This window comes from Nesoenas mayeri, assembly GCF_963082525.1.
Source record: "Nesoenas mayeri genome assembly, contig: SCAFFOLD_41, whole genome shotgun sequence".
In the NCBI taxonomy this organism is placed as follows: domain Eukaryota; kingdom Metazoa; phylum Chordata; class Aves; order Columbiformes; family Columbidae; genus Nesoenas; species Nesoenas mayeri.
The window spans coordinates 831,156-851,227 of NW_027659957.1; the positions used below are offsets into that span (position 1 = coordinate 831,156).

The following is a 20,072-nucleotide window of genomic DNA, read 5'->3' on the forward strand; positions in this document are numbered from 1 at the left end:
ATTTGGGTTTGTTACACATCAACCCATTCGTCATCGCCCAGTGCTCCAGTCTGTCCAGATGCCTCTGCAGGGCCTCTCGTCTCCTGAGAAACTCAACAGGGAATCACAGACTGCTTGGGGTTGGGAAGGACCTCTGGAGATCACCTAGTCCAGCCCACCTGCTAGACCGGGTTCACCAGAGCAGATGGCACAGAATGGCCTCTACGTGTGTTCTGAGTGTTTCCAGAGGCGGAGACTCTCCATCCTAGAGAAGGCAGCCTGTTCCAGGGCTCTGGCACCCTCACAGGAGAGAAGTTTCTCCTCCTGTTGAGACAGAACCTCCTGTGTGTCATTCTGTGCCCATTGCCCCTCACCCTGTCACTGGGCACCACTGAAAAGAGTCAGGCCCATCCTCTTCACACCCACCCTGGGGATATTTAGCAGCATAAACACGATCCCCTGTCAGCTTCTCTTCTCCAGGCCAAACAGACCCAGTTCTCTCAGTCTTGCCTCTTCAGAAAGAAGCTCCAGAGCCCTCATCATCTCTGTGTCTCTCCACTGGACTCTCTCCAGCAATTCCTTCTCCTTTGTAAGCTGGGGAGCCCAGAGCTGGACACACAACTCCAGATGCGGCCTCACCAGGGTAGATCAGAGAGGGAAGATAACTCGCCTCGACCTGCTGGCCACGCTCTTCCTAATGCTCCCCAGGAGACTCTTGGCCACAAGGGCACATTGCTGCCTCATGGTCAACCTGTTGTCCACCAACTTGGGAGAAGACTCGTCGGCTTCTCTTTCTGCTCAGGGCCTGTAGGAAGCGCCCACAACACGTCACCCCACATTAGTCTGGCCCTTCATTTTTACCCATAAGCTCTGGACTCATTTTTCATCCCCTCAGGCAGAGTTTGATACATTCGAGTTGCTCTCTCACATAAAGCGCAACTCCCCCACTGCCCTTGCTGGCCTGTCTTTCCAAAAAAGTACAGACCCTCTGTGACAGCGTTCCAGTTGTGTGAGCTGTGCCACTGTGTCTCTGGAATGGCAAAGAGATGGTGGCTGTGTGACCATACACGGATCTCTCGTTGTCCCTGTTTGTTCCCCGTGCTGTGTGCGCTGGTGCACAGACATTTCAGAGAAGGAATGGAGTGTGCAGGTTTCCCGTGAGGTCTGCAGAAGGATCCACCACAGCCATACACACCCTGGAGCTGGTTGGCCTTCTGGTCCTCGTCCTGGGAGGCAGCTCAGCAACATTTGTCACTTCTCTGCTTGGCCTGGCTTATTTGCCCCAGTTTGGACGTGTTGGCATGAGTTTTGCCACTTTGGACACTGTCCCCAAGCCCTTCAGTTGGAAGCCCACCTCACCAAGTTGGTCAGCCTGCTGCCAAACATTCCGTCACCTCTTCTAGACAGGTAGATCCCATCCCTCCCTAGCTGCTTATAGTCATCAATGTCCCATTGTCATAGCAGCCAAAACCCTTAGGAGGCCACCAGCCACAAAGCATGGAGCTGATGTGCATTATACATCTATTTCTGGCTGCGCCCTTTCCTTTAACTGGTAGAAGGGAGGAAAAGATGACCTGGGCATCAGATTTATTCACTTGTACCCCCAAGGCTTTCTAGTCTTCCTTGACAGTACCCAGGCTGGGACTTGCGGTGCCATTGGTGCCCACGTGGAAGAGCAGCTGTGCTGTACAGGGGCAGAGCGAGACCAGAGCCTGCAAAGGGATGGCCATGGACAGGGAGGTGAACTTCAGCTACGGCAGGAACCAACTGGAGAACAACATTTCTGAGGGGTGAGGATGGCTGCCAGGCATGACGGGATGGTTGGGAAGAACCGCTCAAGGCTGCATGGAAGTAGAACTGGTTGGGATTCAAAATTCGGTGGAGGAGGTAGAGTAGTACCTCCCTAACCACCACTGAGGGGGTGTCATCCCCATCCGAGCTGCGCAGCCAACCCCAGAGTGCCCATGCAACCCAGGTGTGATGTCACGGCCCGTGTTCCACCCGCAGCGCTGGTGCCCGGCAACAAGCACAGCAAAGAGAATCCCACCAGCACTGAGCAAAGCCCATCCTGTCTTCCCTTTTTGCTTTCTTACCACTTGCCCTGTTCCCAGTCCAGCCCTTGTATCCCATTCTCAGTGCCTTGGCTGCAAAATCCAACCTTCTCACCTGCTCCCACCAACTCAGTCCCGTCTTTCCCTTCCCACTTTTTTTTTGTTATGAAGGTCCTGAAGAAGAGGAAAACCGCGCTGCTGGAGGTACGGCCCCCGCTGCCTGGGGGGATGGCGTGGCATGGGACCCCACTCTGGGGAGCTCAGGGGCCAGGAGCTCAGCTTGTCTTCTCCACCCAGCCCTGCAAGGCCACGGGCTGGGAGAAGCCCTTCTGGGCTGCTCGTCCCCTGCTGAAATCGAGCATCCCTGCCTGTGGGACACGTCCCCATGGGAGCCCAGGGCACCCCGGGCTCGTGTCAGAGGGATGCTCAGCGGGAGCAGCTGGTGCTGCCCGGAGCCTGAGCCCGTGCCTCCTCTGCCCCTTTCCAGGCTGGAGCCAGGGCAGCCCAGCCCTGCCCGGGGAGCAGCGCAGAGGCAAAAACCCCACCTGTGCAAGGTAAGGGGCTTCTGGGTCCCCAGGCAGGTGTGGGGCTGGGCTCTGTGCCTGGGGCACCCCGCAGGGCAGGGACATGGCTGCTCAGCCCTGCCCTCTCTGCTCCCGCACATCTGCAAGACTGCGTCACTCCCAAATCTGCTGAAGGGCACAAAGCGCAGAATCCCCTGGCTGCAGGTGCTGGCCCGTGGGTGCTGGTGGCCCAGGAGCTGCCCAAACTCCAGGCAGCTCCTGCTGGGGACATACCATGGGGTCCTGTCACACCACAGCTCTCCCTGGGCAGTGAGAGGGGTCAGGGGTGCTGAGAGCCCCGTTCCACAGATGCGCTGGGCTGGGCAGGGCAGGACCAATGCACTTTTCTGCTTGTATTTTGGCTTAGGACACACCACCTCTTGCTGGGGAGCTGCATGTCCGGCTGCTGGGATCAAGGAAGGAGAGATGGAGGAGAAGACAGACGTAGATGTGATGGTGGAAGAACAGATGGAGGTTGATGTGATGGTGGAGGAAGAGATGATGGATGTGGACGAAGGGACAGAGGAAGAAATGGAGGTAGATGCAGAGATCGAGGAGGCAATGGAGGTGGATGGATAGCTGAAGATCAAAGATGGACGTACCAGCAGCCGGATAGGAACATGCTCCCCAGCCACTGCCTGCAGCCGCTGCAATAATATTGGTGGGTGGGTTATACATTAGACAGGATTTTTAGGGGTTTTTTGTACTTATCTGTAGTTGTTTTTTCTGTACATACTTTTGTTTCTTTGTGTGTTGGTTTGTTTTGGAAAATATATTGGTTTATATTTTTTCAGACCTGTGCTCTCCGTCATTTTCCTGTATCTGCAGAGCTGTGGTTTCTGCTCGCTCTGGGTTCCTGGGGCTGGAGGTGGCTGGGGATGCTGGCACGGCCACCCCGGGGACAGGGGGTCCCTGTGCACAGAGGGGTCCCACTTGCAGGGACATGGCACTGGGCACCAGTGGGGTTGGTTCATGAGTTGCTGGAGAGCGGTGTCCCCACCAGCAAAGCTGTCACCAGCAACGAGTGAGCCGTGAGAGCCTTGGGAACGGCTTGTGCCAGGATCACGGAGAAGGTTTTGCAGCTGTAGGTGCTGCTCTTTAAGGCTCTGAACCTACACATGCGCAGGGCTCTGGAGCTGTTCCCCACCAGGCTGGTGTCAGGACCGCGGTTGCTCCCAGCTTGCAGAAGCGTCCGGGCTGGAGCCAGTGGGAGCTGTTCCTCTCCTCTGGACGCATGCAAGGGCATTCAAGTCCTTCTCAAATGGGGGGGCCCAGCCCGACACACAGTGCTCCAGGTGAGGCTGCAGCAAGCCTGGACCCAGTGGGACAATCCCTTCTCTTGGCTGGCTGGTCAGGCCGTGTTTGACGTCCCCAAGACGCCGTTTGCCCTCTCCGAGCCCGGGCACGCTGCTGGCTCCTGAGCCGCTGCCCCCCAGCACCCCAGATCCCTTTCTGCAGGTCTGCTCTCCAGCTGCTCCTCTCCCCGTTTAGACTTGTGCAGCTGTTGCCCCCTTCCAGGGGCAGAAACAGCATTTGGGCTTGTTACAAATCAACCCATTCGTCATTGCCCAGTGCTCCAGTGTGAAGAGTTTTGGGCCGTATGCTGTGAACAAGCCAGGGCTTGTTGTCACTGTGTTGCACTAGGACCATGCGGAGATATACAGAAGCTGGTCTGCCCTCGACCCAGGCTGCAGGAGGGCGCCATCGTCGTCGCTGCGCATGTGGACAGTGCCCTGCAGCCAATCACCATCTGGGATGGGAAGAATGACTGCATGTGTAACCAATCGTAGCCTGTGCTTGCCGCATGGCCTTTTGGGTATAGAGTATATAAGGGTTGGAAAAACGTGGTCTCATGGACATTGCTATTCAGTGTTGTTAAGAGTTCATTAAAGGGTATTGATGGTAAATTCATATTGAATTAGATTCTTTACTCTTGCGGCCCGCCCGTCGTGCTCAAAGAGGTCCTGCCGGCAGTTTTGCATTCTCCACGTCGTCTCACGACAAATGGCAGCAGAGGATGGTTCGCAAAGCAGGATCTCCGGAGCACAATTACTGCGGTAAGCAGCGTTCATAAAGACGGAGCCACGCCGGGCTGTAGGAGAGTGTGCTTTGTCCGGTATCGAAAGACAAGCACCAGACGAGCTGCCCACTCGCCTTCTACTTTAAGACCGTTTGCCTAAAAGCACAAAATTTGGAGCTCGAGGCAATAGCGGCACTTTTGACGAGTATACTCTCTAAGAGAGGCATCGAATCGTCACAGGAGAACCTCGTCACATTGATTCTTTTAGCTCAGCGCTGGGGACACTCTGGAGAAATTCCACTTTTGTTTTTCCCAACGGAGTGGAGATCAGTGGGGGACACAATGTGGTATAAATCTATCAGAGGGGAAGAAGAGAAAGAAATTAAAGCACTGAGAGAATTGTGGAGAAACGTGTTAGAATCATTAGAAGTAATGAAGTCCGAGCAAAGCGCCGCCCTGAGAGCCGCGAGGGCGCTTGTCCCAGAACAAACCTGGACTGATAAAACTTGTCGGCCAAAAGAAAAGAGGGGCCCGTGGGCTGCTCTGTGGGGTCTGCCCGCCGTTCGGGGCGGCCGAGGGGTCCCGGCTCAGCCAACACTCTCGCAATCCGATCTGCGGCGGGAGCTGGAAACTTTGCCGTCCGTAAACAAAGAACCGGAAGTTTCCTTTTCTGAGTCTCTGGGGCAATGTGACAAGAAACCAGAAATGCAACTGGGGGACTGTCCGGATGTGGGAGGCCCTGAGTGCTGCCCTCCGCCTGCAGCTCCACCGCTGCCATACCCCGAGCCGGACACGGCCCCTCTGAGACCATCGCCTCAGCCGGGACGGGCCCGGCCGGGCCGCGCGGGCCGGGGCCGCCACACAACGTGCCTCCACAAACACCTGTGGAAGTTTCTTGGGAGCCGCCTTCTACCTCATTGGGCTCACCCCAAGTAGTAGAGCAGTTACTGCAAGAGATTACCAGCAAGCTTGAACAGCTTGACTTGCGAATGTCAGATGTAGAGAAAAATAAGAGACAAATAGAGTTTCAAACACCAGCTAGCATTCCACAAGCAATGCAACCAAGGGTACCTGTAGATTCTACTGACCAACCACAGCCCCGACCTGGCAGATGGTCAGGGGTCACCAAAGATGCCATCCTAGAAGGTGATTGGTCTCCAGCAAAATTAGCCCTACCGGTAATTCAGAATATGAACACCCAGACAGCGGTATGGGAACCACATGAATGGAAAACTTTACAGCAAGCAAAACAAACAATCACCAACTATGGGATACGTTCAGAAGCAACCAGACAAATACTGCATTGGATTTTTACCGCTGACTTATTGTGTCCCATGGACTGCCAAAATTTAATGCGCTTATTACTAACTCCGGCGCAATTCCTCCTGTGGGAATCGGCCTGGTATCAACAAGCGCAGCAAGAAACAGCCAAACACATGAGTCCAAATGACCCATTTAACCAATGTGGTACCCGACGCCTATACGGGTCGTGGACAGTATGCTACAATAGAAGTCCAACTGCAATTTGGTGCTGAAGTTCACCGGAAAGCTGCACAACTTGCCCTAGATGCTTTCTTAACCTTACCAGGACCCTTAGCTCCCTCATTCAGCGGAATACGCCAAGGCACTACAGAAAATTTCTCGCATTTTATTGACCGGCTACATGAAGGATGAATGCAAAACCCCGACTTGTCAGAAGAAATGAAAAATCATATGTTTCGGTTGCTAGCTTTCGATAATGCAAATTCAAAGACTAAACAAATATTAGCAACTCTGCCACCAGGATCTTCAGTAGAACAAATGCTAATGCAAGTAGCCAGATCAGAACAACACCAAAGTGCAGAAGTGATGGCTGCCGCTTTTGAAGGGGTCATGCAGAGATCTCTTCGACAAGTTAGCCAGCAAGTCTCATCTACAGTACAACCAGTTGTAGCAGCAGTTCAGCGATCTAAGACTTTCTGATCTACCAATTTCCCTTCTTATTAGCAATTTAGAACATCCATCTGCCAGTGGCAAAACAAAGACAGGGAATTCCCTATAGATCTTGCTACAGATTCTTCCATTTGTGCCACTGTCAGATTGAAAACAGAAAATTATTTACGATTATTAGAATGGCTTTTTCTTAGTATCCAACCAAAATTAAGCATTCAAACAAGACCAGAAGCAGTTGGAGAATTGGTTCGAAAAGGTAGATCTCGAATAATAGAAATTAGCAGTCAGGAACCAGATGACATCAGTATTCCGGTAAATGGAGCCGATTTAGAATGGTGGCTGAGAAATTCGGTGCCTATTCAGAATGCATTATTAGGATTTATAGGCAAGGTACATTCACGACAACCAAAAGGGAAGCTATGGCAATTCCATAGAACAAATCAGTGGTTAGAAGAAGGTAAAAGCAAAACCTGTTGAAGGGCTTACAGTATATACAGATGCAGGAAAACTAAGACACCAGGCAGCATGTGTCTGGCAAGAGAATAGTCAGTGGAAACAGCATTTAATTGAAGGTTCAAAAGAGGATTCATTGCAGACTTCAGAGCTCATGACAGTAATATGTGCCTTAAATAATTGGCTGAAATCTGCTTTAAATGTTGTCACAGATTCTTTGTATGTAGCAGGTGTAATACCCAGATTGGAAAATGCTCTACTAAGACAATCGAATAATCCTCGATTAGGAAAACTGTTTGTACAGTTGAGAGCTATTTTAAATCAAAGAAAAGAACCCTGCTGTGTGATTCACATTCGTAGTCATCAATGGAATCTTGGTCTAGGTGAAGGAAATCAAATTGCAGATAGTTTAGTAAGTTTATCAACACCCAGCACATTGTTTGTTACATGTTAAGTAGGAGTACCATTAAACAAAAGTTCTTGGAATTTGTTTAATCAGTCCATTGTGATATTTAAATGGCAATGGAATACATCCAGTTTACTAAGAAGAAAAATATTAGTGCATGGTTTGACAAACATGACAGTTGCTATGATCGCCTTCCCATAGGGCCAGAGCCGCAGGAAATCATACTGATTCATTCTTTGAACACCTCTTATTGTATTTTTAAAAAAAGAAAAAAGAAAGACGTAGGATTTTTTGGTTTAAAAAGTTTAACAAATTGGCTTGGCCTAGGGGGGTGGATTAAGAGTTTATTGCAAAGTACATTGTTTATGTTGATTGTTGTTGTAATTGATATGTTATGTATAAGTTATTTTCTATCACGTATCAAAGAGGAATTAGAAGGCACAGCTAATCAAGCCTGGCTTGTCCAAAAAAGAAAAAAGAGGAATTTGTGGAGAGTTTTGGGCTGTATGCTGTGAACAAGCCAGGGCTTGTTGTGGCTGCGGTGCACTAGGACCATGCGGAGATATACAGAAGCTGGTCTGCCCTCGACCCAGGCTGCAGGAGGGCGCCGTCGTAGTCGCTGCGCATGTGGACAGTGCCCTGCAGCCAATCACCATCGTCGGGGAGGAAGAATGAATGCATGTGTAACCAATCGCAGCCTGTGCTTGCCGCATGGCCTTTTGGGTATAGAGTATATAAGGGTTGGAAAAACGTGGTCTCGGGGACATTGATATTCAGTGTTGTTAAGAGTTCATTAAAGGGTATTGATGGTAAAGTCATATTGAATTAGATTCTTTACTCTCGCGCCCGCCCAAACCATGACCCTCACCATAACCCTGACCCTAACCCAAACTTAAGTTTAACCATAACCCTAAACCTCAACCTAACCCTAACCTAGGCCTAATCCTAATGCTAAGTCTAACCCTAAAACAACCCGAATCCTACCCCTAAGCGTAAACATAACCCTAATCCTAACCCTAACCCTAACCCTAACTCTAATCCTAACCCTAACCCTAACTCGAGCCCTAACCCTAACCCTAACCTGACCCTGACCCTGACCCTGACAATAACGCTGACCATAACCCTAACATAAGTTTAACCATAACCCTAAACCTCACCATAGCCGTAACCTAAGCCTAACCCTAACATTGAGTCTAATGCTAAACCAACTCTAATACTAACCCTAACTGTAATCCTAATCCTAAACCTAAACAAACCTTGACCCTGACCATAACCCTGACTCTAACCCAAACTTAAGTTTAACCATAATCCTAAACCTCAAACTAACCCTAACCTAGGCCTAATCCTAATGCTAAGTCTAACCCTAAAACAACCCGAATCCTACCCGTAACCCTAACCCAAAGCCAAACCCTAACCCTAACCCTAAACCTAACCTGACCCTCACCATAATGCTTAGCACAACCCTAACATATATTTAAACATAAGCCTAAACCTCACCATAGTCGTAACATAAGTCTAATCCTAACGCTAAGTCTAACGCTAAACCAGTCCTAATCCTAAACCTAACTGTAATCCTAACCCTAACGCTAATCCTAACACTAACCCCAACCGTAACATACCATGAAGCTGACCATAGCCATGACTCAGACCTTAACCTCTGATTAACAATAACCCTAAACCTCACCCTGACCCTAACCTAGTCCTAATCCTAATGCTAAGTCTAACCCTAAAACAACCTGAATCCTACTCCTAACCATAACCCTAACCCTAAACCTAACCCTAACCCCAACCTTAACCCTAACCCTAACCTGACCCTGACCCTGACCATAACCCTAACATATTTTTAACCATAAGCCTAAACCTCACCATAGCCGTAACCTAAGCCTAACCCGAACGCTAAGTCTAACTCTAAACCAACTCTAATCCTAAACCTAACTGTAATCCTAAACCTAACATTAACTCTAACCCTAGCCCTAACCCTAACCAAACCCTGACCCTGACCATAAACCTGACCCTAACCCAAACTTAAGTTTAACCATAACCCGAAACCTCAACCTAACCCTAACCTAGGCCTAATCCTAATGCTATGTCCAACCCTAAAACAACCCGAATCCTACTCCTAAGCCTAACCCTAATCGTAATCCTAACCCGAACCCTAACCCTACCCTAACCTGACCCTGACGCTGACCATAACCCTGATCCTAACCCAAACTTAAGTTTAACCATAACTCTAAACCTCAACCTAACCCTAACCTAGGCCTAATCCTAATGCTAAGTCTAACCCTAAAACAACCCGAATCCTACCCCTAACCGTAACCCTAACCCTAAACGTAATCCTAACCCGAACCCTAACCCTAACCCTAACCTGACCCTGACCCTGACCATAGCGCTGACCATAACCCTAACATATGTTTAACCATAAGCCTAAACCTCACCATAGTCGTAACCTAAGCCTAACCCTAACGCTAAATCTAACAGTAAACCAACTCTAATCCTAATTCTAACTGTCATCCTAATCCTAACCCTAACCCTCACCCCTACCCCTAACCCCTACCCCTAACCCAAACCCTTACCCTAACCTCTAACTCAGACCCTAAACCCTTTCCTAACCCTAACCCCAACAAACCTAACCCTAACCTTAACACTAACCCTAAACCCTAATCCCTAATCCTAACCCTAAAATCTAACCCTAAACCTAAACCCTATCCTAACTATAAATTCTAACCCTAACCCTTACCCTAACCTTAACACTAACGCTAACCCTAAACCGTAACCCTAACCCTATCTCTAACCCTAACCCTAACCCTAATGGACCCTAACCCTAACCCTAACCCTAACCTTAACGACCCTAACCCTAACCCTAACCCCAACGCTAGCCCTAATTGACCCTAACCCTAACCCTTACTCTAAACCCTAACTCTAACCCTAACCCTAACCTTAACCCTAATGCTAACCCTGACCCTAAGCCTAACTCTGACCCTCACCCTGACCCTAACCCTAACTCTCCCTTTGACCCTAACCCTAACCCTTACCCTAATCTCTAACTCAGACCCTAACCCTAATCCTAACCCTAACCCCAACAACCCTAACCCTAACCCAAACCCTTTGGGAAGAAATTTTGGCGTTTCATGAAAGATTTGGGTAGATTTGCAGCTTTAATGGGAGTTTGAGGAAATAATTTCAGGGTCTAATGGGGTCTTGGCCCCCAAACTCACGTTTCCCGGACTTGGAGGAGAATCCCTGTTGGCCGCTCTTGGAACACCGGGAGGTGTTCCTGCTGCCCCCGGACACGCGCTGGCGCTCGGAGGGAACGCCGCCGCGGGGGCGATGGGGCGCGGCGGTGGGACGCACGCCGGGTAGCTGTACGTCCTGCAGGGGTGACTGGACACCTGGTTTAGGCGGGAAAAATGCCCATTTCAAGGAGCAAAATGGCGGGGTTTTGGCGGGAAACGGGGCATGGGGACGTACGTGGGGTGGAAGTGAATTAAAAGGAGTTTTAATTAAAAAACGTGCATTTTTGGGGAAGGAATAGGGGTTTGGGGGTAAATTTGGATTTGGGGAGAAAAAAGGGGGTTTTGGGGGGAAAAAGTGGGGTTTGGGGCGGGAATGGAGGAAAACAGTTCTGGCGAGAAATGGGGTATGGGGAGGTACGTGGGGGTTTAAAAGAAGAATAAAAGGGTTTTTTGGCAAAAAAATAGGGGGTTTTAGGGAAAAAATGGGGGTTTGAGGTAAATTTGGATTTGGGGAGAAAAAAAGTGGTTTTTTAAGTGGGAAAAAGTGGGGTTTTTGGGGGCGAAAAAGGAGGAAAATGGTTTTGGCGGGAAGTGGGTTATGGGGAGGGATGTGGCGTTTTAAAGAAGAAAAAATGGTTTTTTTGGAGGAAAAAATAGGGGTTTTGGGGGAAAAAATGGGAGATTTGGGGGAAAAGGGTTTTTTGGGGGGAAAAAAATAGGTTTTTGAGGAAAAAAGGCATTTTTTGGAGAGGAAAAAAGGATTTTTGGGGAAAAAGTGGGGATTTTTGGGGGGGAAATGGGGGTTAAAATTGGGATTTTATGAGGTGAAAAAGGGTTGGTTGGTTTTTTTTTTTTTAAATGGGGGTTTTATGAGGGGAAAAGTGGCTCTTTTTTTGGGGAAAAAAAGGTTTTTTTGGGGAAAATCAGGTTTTTATGAGAGGAAAAATTTTTTTGAGGGAAATAATGGGGATTTTATGAGGAGAAAAATGGGGATTTTATGAAGTAAAAAAGTTTTTTTGGGGGGGGAAATGGGGTTTAAAAAATGGGTTTTTGGGGGGGAAATTGAGATTTTATGAGGTAAAAAGGTGGTTTTTTTTAAATGGGATTTTTATGGGGAAAATGAGGGTTTTTTTGGGGGGGGAAAGGTTTATTTATGACAGAAAAAAAAATGTGTTTTGGAGGAAAAAATGTCGGATGTTTTTTTGAGGAAAACGGGGTTTTTATGAGGAGAAAAAGTAGTTTTTTGGGGGGAAAAATGAGGGGTTTTTTGTGGGAAAGGGGTTTTTTATGACTGAAAAAGGGGTGGTTTTTTTGAAAAAATGGGTTTTTTTGGGGGGGGCGAATGGGGTTTTTATGAGAGAAAAAAAGTGGGGTTTTTGGCAGAAAATAATGGGGGTTTTTGAGGAAAATGGGGGTTTTATGATAGAAAAAAGTGGGGTTGGGGGGGAATGGGGTTTTATGAGGCAAAAAAAAAAGCTATTTGGGGTAAAAAGGATTTTTTGGGGAAAAAGGGGGCTTTTTTGGGAAATGGGGTTATTAAGAGGAGAAAAAAGGTGTTTTTTAGTGGGAAAAGGTGTTTTTTTTGGGGGGGGATGGAAGAAAATGGTTTTGGCAGGAAATGCGTTATGGGGAGGTACGTGGGGATTTAAAAGAAGGAAAGGGTATCTTTTAGGAAAAAGTGGTTTTTGTGGAAAAGGGGTTTTTTGGTGGGGAGAAAAGGGTTTTTTGAGGAAAAAAGGCATTTTTTGGAGAGGAAAAAAAGAGTTTTTTGGAAAAAAAAATTGGGGGTTTAGGGGCAGAAAATGGGGTTTTTATGAGGATAAAAAAGGGTTTTTTTGGGAAAAATTGGGATTTTATGAGGTGAAAAAGGGTTTCTTTTAGGAAAATGGGGCTTTTATGAGGGGATAAAAGGCTCTTTTTTGGGGAAATAAAGGGGTTTTTGGGGAAAATCAGGTTTTTATGAGAGGAAAACATTTTTTGGAGAGAAATAATGGGGATTTGATGAGGAGAAAAATGGGTTTTTTAGGGGGAAAACTGGGATTTTATGAGGTAAAGAAGGGGTTTTTTTGGGAAAATGCGTTTTTTATGAGGTGAAAAAGTAAATTTTGGGGGGGGAAATAAGGTTTTTTGGGGGGGAAATGAGTTTTTTTGGGGAAAAGAGTTTTTTATGACAGAAAAAGGGTTTTTTGGGGGGGAAAAAATGGTTTTTTTTGTGTGGGAAAATGGGGTTTTTATGAGAGAAAAAAAGTGGGGTTTTTCGGGGAATGGGGTTTTATGAGGCAAAAAAAGGCTTTTTGGGGTAAAAAGAGGATTATTTTTGAGGAAAAAAGGGTTTATTTTGGCGGGAAACGGGGTTATTATGAGGAGAAAAAAGGTAGTTTTTAGTGGGAAAATGTGGGGTTTTTGGGGGGAAAATGGAGGAAAATAGTTTTGGTGGGAAATGGGTTATGGTACATGGGGGATTAAAAGAAGAAAAAAGGGTTGAGGAAAATGTGGGTTTTTGTGGGAAAAAAAAAAAAGGTCTTTTTGTGGAAAAAAGGGGTTTGGGGGGAGAAAAGGGGTTTTTGAGGGGAAAAGAGGATTTTTTGCGAAAAAGCTTTTTTTTTGGGGGGGGGAATAGGGGTCTTTGAGGGAAAAAAGGCATTTTTTGGAGAGGAAAAAAGGATTTTTTGGGGCATTCCCCTGCCCAACTCCTCTGGCTGCCATTTTCCCAAGCAGCTCCCTTGAGCCTTATTCTGGGGAACACAGCACAGAAACCCAGCAGTGTCAGCAGAAAAGGTTGCTGGGGTTGGGGATCTGGGGCCCTTCACGAAATCGGGATGTTCCCGTGGATTTTGCTGCCATGTTGTGCTGCAGTTTGGCTTTTTTCCTCCGAGACCCGGCTCCCGGAGGGCTGGGATGGCAGAGGGGTTGGTGCCCTTAACAGGAACAAGTGCGGGTCAGCTTCTTGCTCTGCAACAACACATCCTGGAGCAGCACGGAAGGGAAAGGCTCAATGAAAGGAGCACTGAATCCTTGATTTGAGTTCATTTAATGATTTTTCAGGATCTTACAGCCATGCAGTTGGCACGGTGCTGTGTGCAGAGTTTGCAGGTGGAACTGCCCCACCACCCGGGACCGCTTGATGGGTCACGGACCAGAGAATCCCAAGCGGGTGATGGAGAGGACACTCGATACAAAGCACCTCTGCCCCGAGATGCCAGCATGAGGCAGGAGGGTCCGTCCTCCCGTCCCGCCACCCTGCGGGGACCACAGTCCCCAGAGTCACAATACGGGAAGAACAAGCCCAGCCCTTCCTGCCAGCGCAGAGCAGAGCACCTCCAGGGGAGGCCTGGCCATAGTAAATGCCATACGTGGGCTCCTTGGTGTCTCAGTATCTGTCCAGGTACCTCAGGGGCTGGTGGCGCGGGAACTTCACCTGGGGAGGATAGTAAATGGGCGGCCGCACAAATCCAAACACAAGCTCTCTCCTATCTGTAAAGGGGTGACACAGAGCAATAGCGAGATAGTGCAGATCCGAACCCCAGGCCCTCCCCACCGCTAACAAGGGCTCCCCTCACTGACCAGGGCCAGTTGAGCACACCCTGGTGAAGGCTCTTGGTGTTATTTTAAAATGCTCATTCAAAATGGGCTTTTAAGAGGTTGTTTCCTCAGACTGCTGTTAGTCTGGGGGAGGACGGCTCCATAAGCGCCCAGGCTGTGCTGTAACAGCTCCCAGACCAGTGCCGGGACCAAGCAGGATCCCACGGGCACAGCTCATTCACCGGCCCTGCGCCTCCCCCCAGGGCTGCGTCATGGCTCCCCAGCCCCCAGCATGGGCCATTTCTCACTGAGGAGCTGATGGAAGACCCAGGTGACGGAGCTGTCCCACTGGCACTGTTGAAACGCCAGCCCTGCCGGGGTCATGGCATCCTCGTGCTTTCTGTACAAGTCAAATGTGCTCAAGGTTCACATCTTGAGCCTGTGGCTGGAAACAACACACAAGCACGAGAGATGAGGTGGTTCTCTTCTCTTGCAGCACTCTGGCAGGCAAATACTTCCCCACAGCACCCCCGAGTCTACAAAACAGAGGTGGAAAAGGAAGGCACATCAAAACTTCTCCCAGCTTCTCCAGCCCTCTGCACTTTTCTGCTCCAGGCAGGAAAAAACCCACTTTCTTAACGGCCTGGTTTAACGCAACAGGACAGCACAGTGCTTGCAGGGCTGGGATTGCGGCTTCAGGCGACACACAGACTCAGAGCAGCCCTAAAAACCCTGCAGACTCTAAGGAACTTGCTCTCCTCCAGCAGTAACAACCTTGTCATCAGAACATGCAAGAACAGCCTGGCCAAGAGAGCGTGAACCGCCCAGCAACAGCCTCAGTGACCAGGGCCTGGGCCCAACGTCCTCACTGGAATCCATGGGGCGGTTCTGGCTTGAAGAGCAGGAAGATGAAGCGATGGCAGACAGTGCCCGTGGCAGGGAAGCGGGGCAGGTGATGGCAGATCTCCTTACCTGACTGCATGTCATTGCCTGGAATGTTCATCCTGAACACACACAAGTTTACTTCACTATATATCCATTCATTTCCCTCCCTTAGGGCCAGCAGATTCCCCCAGGATTGCACATCACTCTGGGCTACGTTGTGACGTAACCTACGCCCTGTTTGACAAGCAAACAGACAGCAGAGGCTGCTTTCACTGGGAAAAAAAGATCACACTCAGCGTTTTGAAAGCCAAACAGCAGCAACACCTGAACTCCTGCATCTTTAGCAGGACCCAGAACATGGGGCTGAAGCAGCCACTGGCAGGAGCACCAGAGAACCACAGAACTGTCTCAGCAAATCCTTATTCCGAGCTCTGTTGAAGGAGCTTCTGCCCGCTCCGCCGGGGCTTTCCCCGAGCCCAGCAGCGCGGCTCTGCCGTGCGGTACTCACACCAGCCAGCGCAGGTACTCCGAGTGCGCGTCTCTTCAACATCCATCTGCAACAGAGAAAGGCGACTTCGTGACAGGATCACAGAATCGTTTGGGTTGCAAGAGACCCTTAAGATCATCGAGCCCAACCACAACCCACCTCTGGCACTAACCCACGTCCACAAGAACCTCATCTACACGTCTTTTAAACTCTTCCCGGGATGGTGACTCCACCACTGCCCTGGGCAGCCTGTTCCAGTACTCTACAACCCTTTCCAGGAAGAAATGTTTCCTAATATCCAATCTGAACCTCCCCTGGCACAACTTGAGGCCGGTGTTTGCATCCACCCCAAAGTGAGAACCCCCAGACCCGCTCTGAACCAACGGGGCAGCTCAAGACCACCCAGCAATCCTTTCCTAGCAGAAGAGTAACTCATTCTTATAGGACTGAGCTTCAAATGAGAACTCAACAGAGGTAATTTCAAGATTAAAGGGACTTCTCGGTCAGCTGCTTCACCATGCCTCAGTTTCCCAGAGCGAGCAGTGGCAGCTAATGCACCTGCCAGGCAGACTGCTGAGGGAGAGGAGTCTGGGGGGAAACAAAAGACGAGAGTCAGGGAATTGCTTCCACTACATTGCGACACCGGTCCTGTCTCATCTCTCAACTACTAGAGCTTTAGGGAGGCTACAATCTTTCCTGCATATGTAACACATCCCTATTCAGATGATAGGGCATCATCTCTGCCTGTGCAGCCAAAAGAAACAGCAGCAAACAAGAGCAGAGGGAAACCATCCTGTTTAAACATGTTCTTTGTAAAGAACCTGCTACTCACCTGGGTTTGTGAGCAGCACAGTCCGCAGGGAGCCTTTATCTGCCTCGGATGACACTGCAGGAGGGCTGGAAGCCTAAATGAGCGACAAAACAGAACGTCTGTCACTGAAACAACACATTCCATTAAGATCAGGTCATGATTTTCAAGACAAAGAACACGAACCGGTCACAGGCACGGCCAGGACCCAGCACAGACCAGGCATGGACGCGACACCAAGTCATCCAGCTCCACCAGAGAGCCCCCAGAGCCTTAAGAAACATCAGCCTGCTAACAGACAGCCATCCTGTTGCAAAGCTCTGTCTTTATCATGTCCAAGAAACAAGTTTGGATCATCACAGAGGAAATACCCTTCTAAACAAAATCCCCCAGGGCAGGCAATGCCCATGAGGAGCTTCTGAGAAAACCAGAGGCTTCCGGTGGGGACGAGGCTGTGCCCCGCTCCTCCCACACTCCTCTGACGGAGTCACCATGTCCCCATAGCAGACCGGCATGGCATGCTCATCTTCCTGGCTGTACTCCACCCTCAAGGTGACCCAGCGGGGAACATGGCCCCTCGGAACAAGTCACGAAACACCATGCAGTGTTCGGCCACGCGCTGCTTCTGGAACGGGCCGCTGCTCTTCTCCCACTCAGCTCTGACCTCGTTGAGGGGGATCAGCGCTGCGAGGAGAGGGAAACGCTGGAGGTGACACCGGGGGACCCAGCGCGGCCGGGGCAGGGAGGGGGTGGTGGGGCACAGACCTGTCTGGAGCCACGCTGCTCTTTCCAGCTTGGCAATCTGGCGGTTCTCCCTCAGGATCTTCTTTCTTGCCTTGATTTCCTTTGCCCGCAGCAGCTTCTCATGCAGCAGGCTGATGTCGGTCTTTGGCTCTTCAGACAGGGGTGAAAAAATCACATACCTGATAAATTCCAATACCCAAACACAAAACACCTGCAGAGCGTTAGAGAGGCTGTGAAAGAGACGCAAACTCCAAGACAGCAGAGACTCGAATCTACCACCTCTGCCTTCCCTCAGCACCTCCACGCATCTGCCGCCTCCTCCTCCCCCAGCTCATCGCACCCCCAGACCCAGGGGTTTCCCAGCCGAGGAGCAGCTCTGGTCTCTGCAGCCAAACTGGGTTATTTGCTGCAGGTGGCCTAAAGCTCTGGTTCCTGCTCTGGTTCCTCTGACACTACTGGGTTTAGGACAAGATGAAACAGCCTCAAGTTGCCACAGGGCAGGATAGGGTTGGATCCTGGGAACAACTGCTTCCCCAAAGGGCTCTCAGGCATTGGTACAGGCTGCCCAGGGCAGTGATGGAGTCACCATCCCTGGAGGGGTTGGACGGATGGAGATGAGGTTCTCAGGATATGGGTCAGTGTCGGGGGTGGGTTATGGTTGGACTCGATGGTCTTGAGGGTCTTTTCCAATCAAATGATTCTATGATTCCAAGGAATCACTCCTCTACTCTGTTTCACGTCTCTTGGCAGGTCCTGGCCAGCCTCCCTCCTCCCAGAACTGCCATCCGATTCCCTGAAACATTTGCACTATGCAAACTTCTACATCAGAAAAGGGCCAACCTTGTGCCAAAGCCCCTCATCAGCTCTCTCCAGAGCACAGGTTGGGGAAAAATGCAGCCCCAGCAACAGCTGTCTTTACCTCCAGCAGCAAAACCCCGCATGGTGCAGCCCCTTGGGCGAGTACCTGGCTGGGGCTGCTGTGCTGTCTGCCCCCAGCGTGGCTCCCTGCTCCTTCTCCGCCAGCCTCAAGGACCGACTGAAACTGTGGGATTTTTCCAGCGCTTCTAAGTTGCCGACATCAATATCCTCGCTGGGCATTGGCCCCAGCGGGGCTGCCTGCGTGAGAGCACAGCTGGGAATGGAGAGTGAAGAGAAGCTGCTAAATTCATGTACACTGTGATTCACTCACAAAAGACGCACCCATTGTAAATGCTTTCAGAGCACCTGCAAAACGAGGGGAGGATGATTCACAGAATCACAGAATGCCAGGGATCCTGAGGGACCTCGAAATCTCATCCAGTGCAATCCCCCCATGGAGCAGGAACACCCAGATGAGGTTACACAGGAAGGTGTCCAGGCGGGTTGGAATGTCTGCACAGAAGGAGACTCCACAACCCCCCTGGGCAGCCTGGGCCAGGCTCTGCCACCCTCACTGAGAATAAGTTTCTTCTCATATTTCAGTGGAACCTCCTGTGTTCCAGTTTGCACCCATTGCCCCTTGTCCTGTCCCTGGTTGTCACCAGCAGAGCCTGGCTCCATCCTCCTGACACTGCCCCTTTCCATATTGATCCCATGAATGAGTCTCCGCTCAGTGTCCTCTTGTCCAGCTCCAGAGCCCCAGCTCCCTCAGCCTTTCCTCACACGGGAGATGCTCCACTCCCTGCAGCATCTTGGTGGCTGCGCTGGACTCCCTCCAGCAGTTCCCTGTCCTGCTGGAACTGAGGGGCCACAGCTGGACACAAGATTCCAGGTGTGGTCTCCCCAGGGCAGAGCAGAGGGGCAGGAGAACCTCTCTGACCTACTGACCACCCCCTTCTAACCCACCTCAGGTACCATTGGCCTTCCTGGCCACAAGGGCCCAGTGCTGGCTCATGGTCACCCTGCTGTCCCCAGGACCCCCAGGTCCCTTTCCCCTGCACTGCTCTCCAACAGGTCCTTCCCCAGCCTAGACTGGAACCTGGGCTTGTTCCTGCCCAGGTGCAAGACTCTACCAGTGCCGCCCAGCGCTGATGAAATAAAGAATGCCGCCCAACAGCAGCACTGCCTCTGCTGTTCAGCCCATCTCTCCGTTTCCAGAGAGTTCCCGCTTTCTCCAGAGCGCAAGAGACGAGGCCGAGAGAGCCCGGGAAGAGCCGGAGCCACCCCCGCCTCCCCGGGCCGGCCACGCCAGGAATTCAGCCGCCCGAGCGCTCTCCCCGCACGCCCCAAGCGGCTCCCGCTGCCCGCCCAGGGGAACCGGGGCTCCTCGGCCCGGGACTCACCGCCCGCTCCGGACGCCGCCCGGCGCCGCGCTCGGCAGCGGCACCGCCATGCTGCGCGCCCCCGCTCCGGAAGGGCCCGTTCCCATGGCGACAGGGGCCGCGCCGCGCGGGGTCCGGCCTGGAAGGCCCCGCGGCCGCAGCAGCGGGTCTGTCTATCGCAGCGCCGGGCTGGGAACGCCCCCTGCCGCAGCGACGAGGCTATTGAGCGCGGAGCCTGCCCAGAAACGTCCCCGCAGCGCCGCGGGACGGGCCTGCCTGTTATAAATGAAGACAAGTCTTTGAGCCAATTAATTAATTTTATTGAGCAAGCGAATTTAAAGCAAGCAGTAATTAGGCAAAACAGCGCTGGGTGACCGGGGGAAGCTCAGTTCCGCCACGGCACAAAACTCAACTTTTCGTATGTGCTTATATATGTTATACACTTGTTCACGCGCTGGGACACCCTGACGAGTCAGCTCCTGGTTGGCCAGTCGACAGTGAAAGATGTTGCTGGGTGTCATGTGGTGTTTGTGCCTCTGGAGCTCTGTTACCTGTTACACCATCTGGAGCTCTGTTATCTGTTACACCATCCGGGAGCTCTGTTATCTGTTACACCATCTGGAGCTCTGTTATCTGTTACACCATCTGGAGCTCTGTTATCTGTTACACCATCCGGGAGCTCTGTTATCTGTTACACCATCTGGAGCTCTGTTATCTGTTACACCATCTGAGAGCTCTGTTATCTGTTG

General features: G+C 50.7%; 1 pseudogene across 1 annotated transcript; it reads right to left on the reverse strand.

Moving 5' to 3' along the window:
• Window positions 1-4,233: 4,233 nt before the first annotated feature.
• On the reverse strand, window positions 4,234-19,430 carry LOC308052608 (large ribosomal subunit protein mL38-like; annotated as a pseudogene). Its single transcript has 11 exons — window positions 19,345-19,430; window positions 18,048-18,215; window positions 17,105-17,233; window positions 16,816-17,023; window positions 16,364-16,436; window positions 15,553-15,598; window positions 15,004-15,163; window positions 14,468-14,604; window positions 13,956-14,111; window positions 10,620-10,793; window positions 4,234-4,343 (listed from the first exon to the last, which is right to left on the reverse strand). The product of its transcript is annotated as a large ribosomal subunit protein mL38-like (transcript).
• Between the last annotated feature and the right edge of the window lie 642 nt (window positions 19,431-20,072).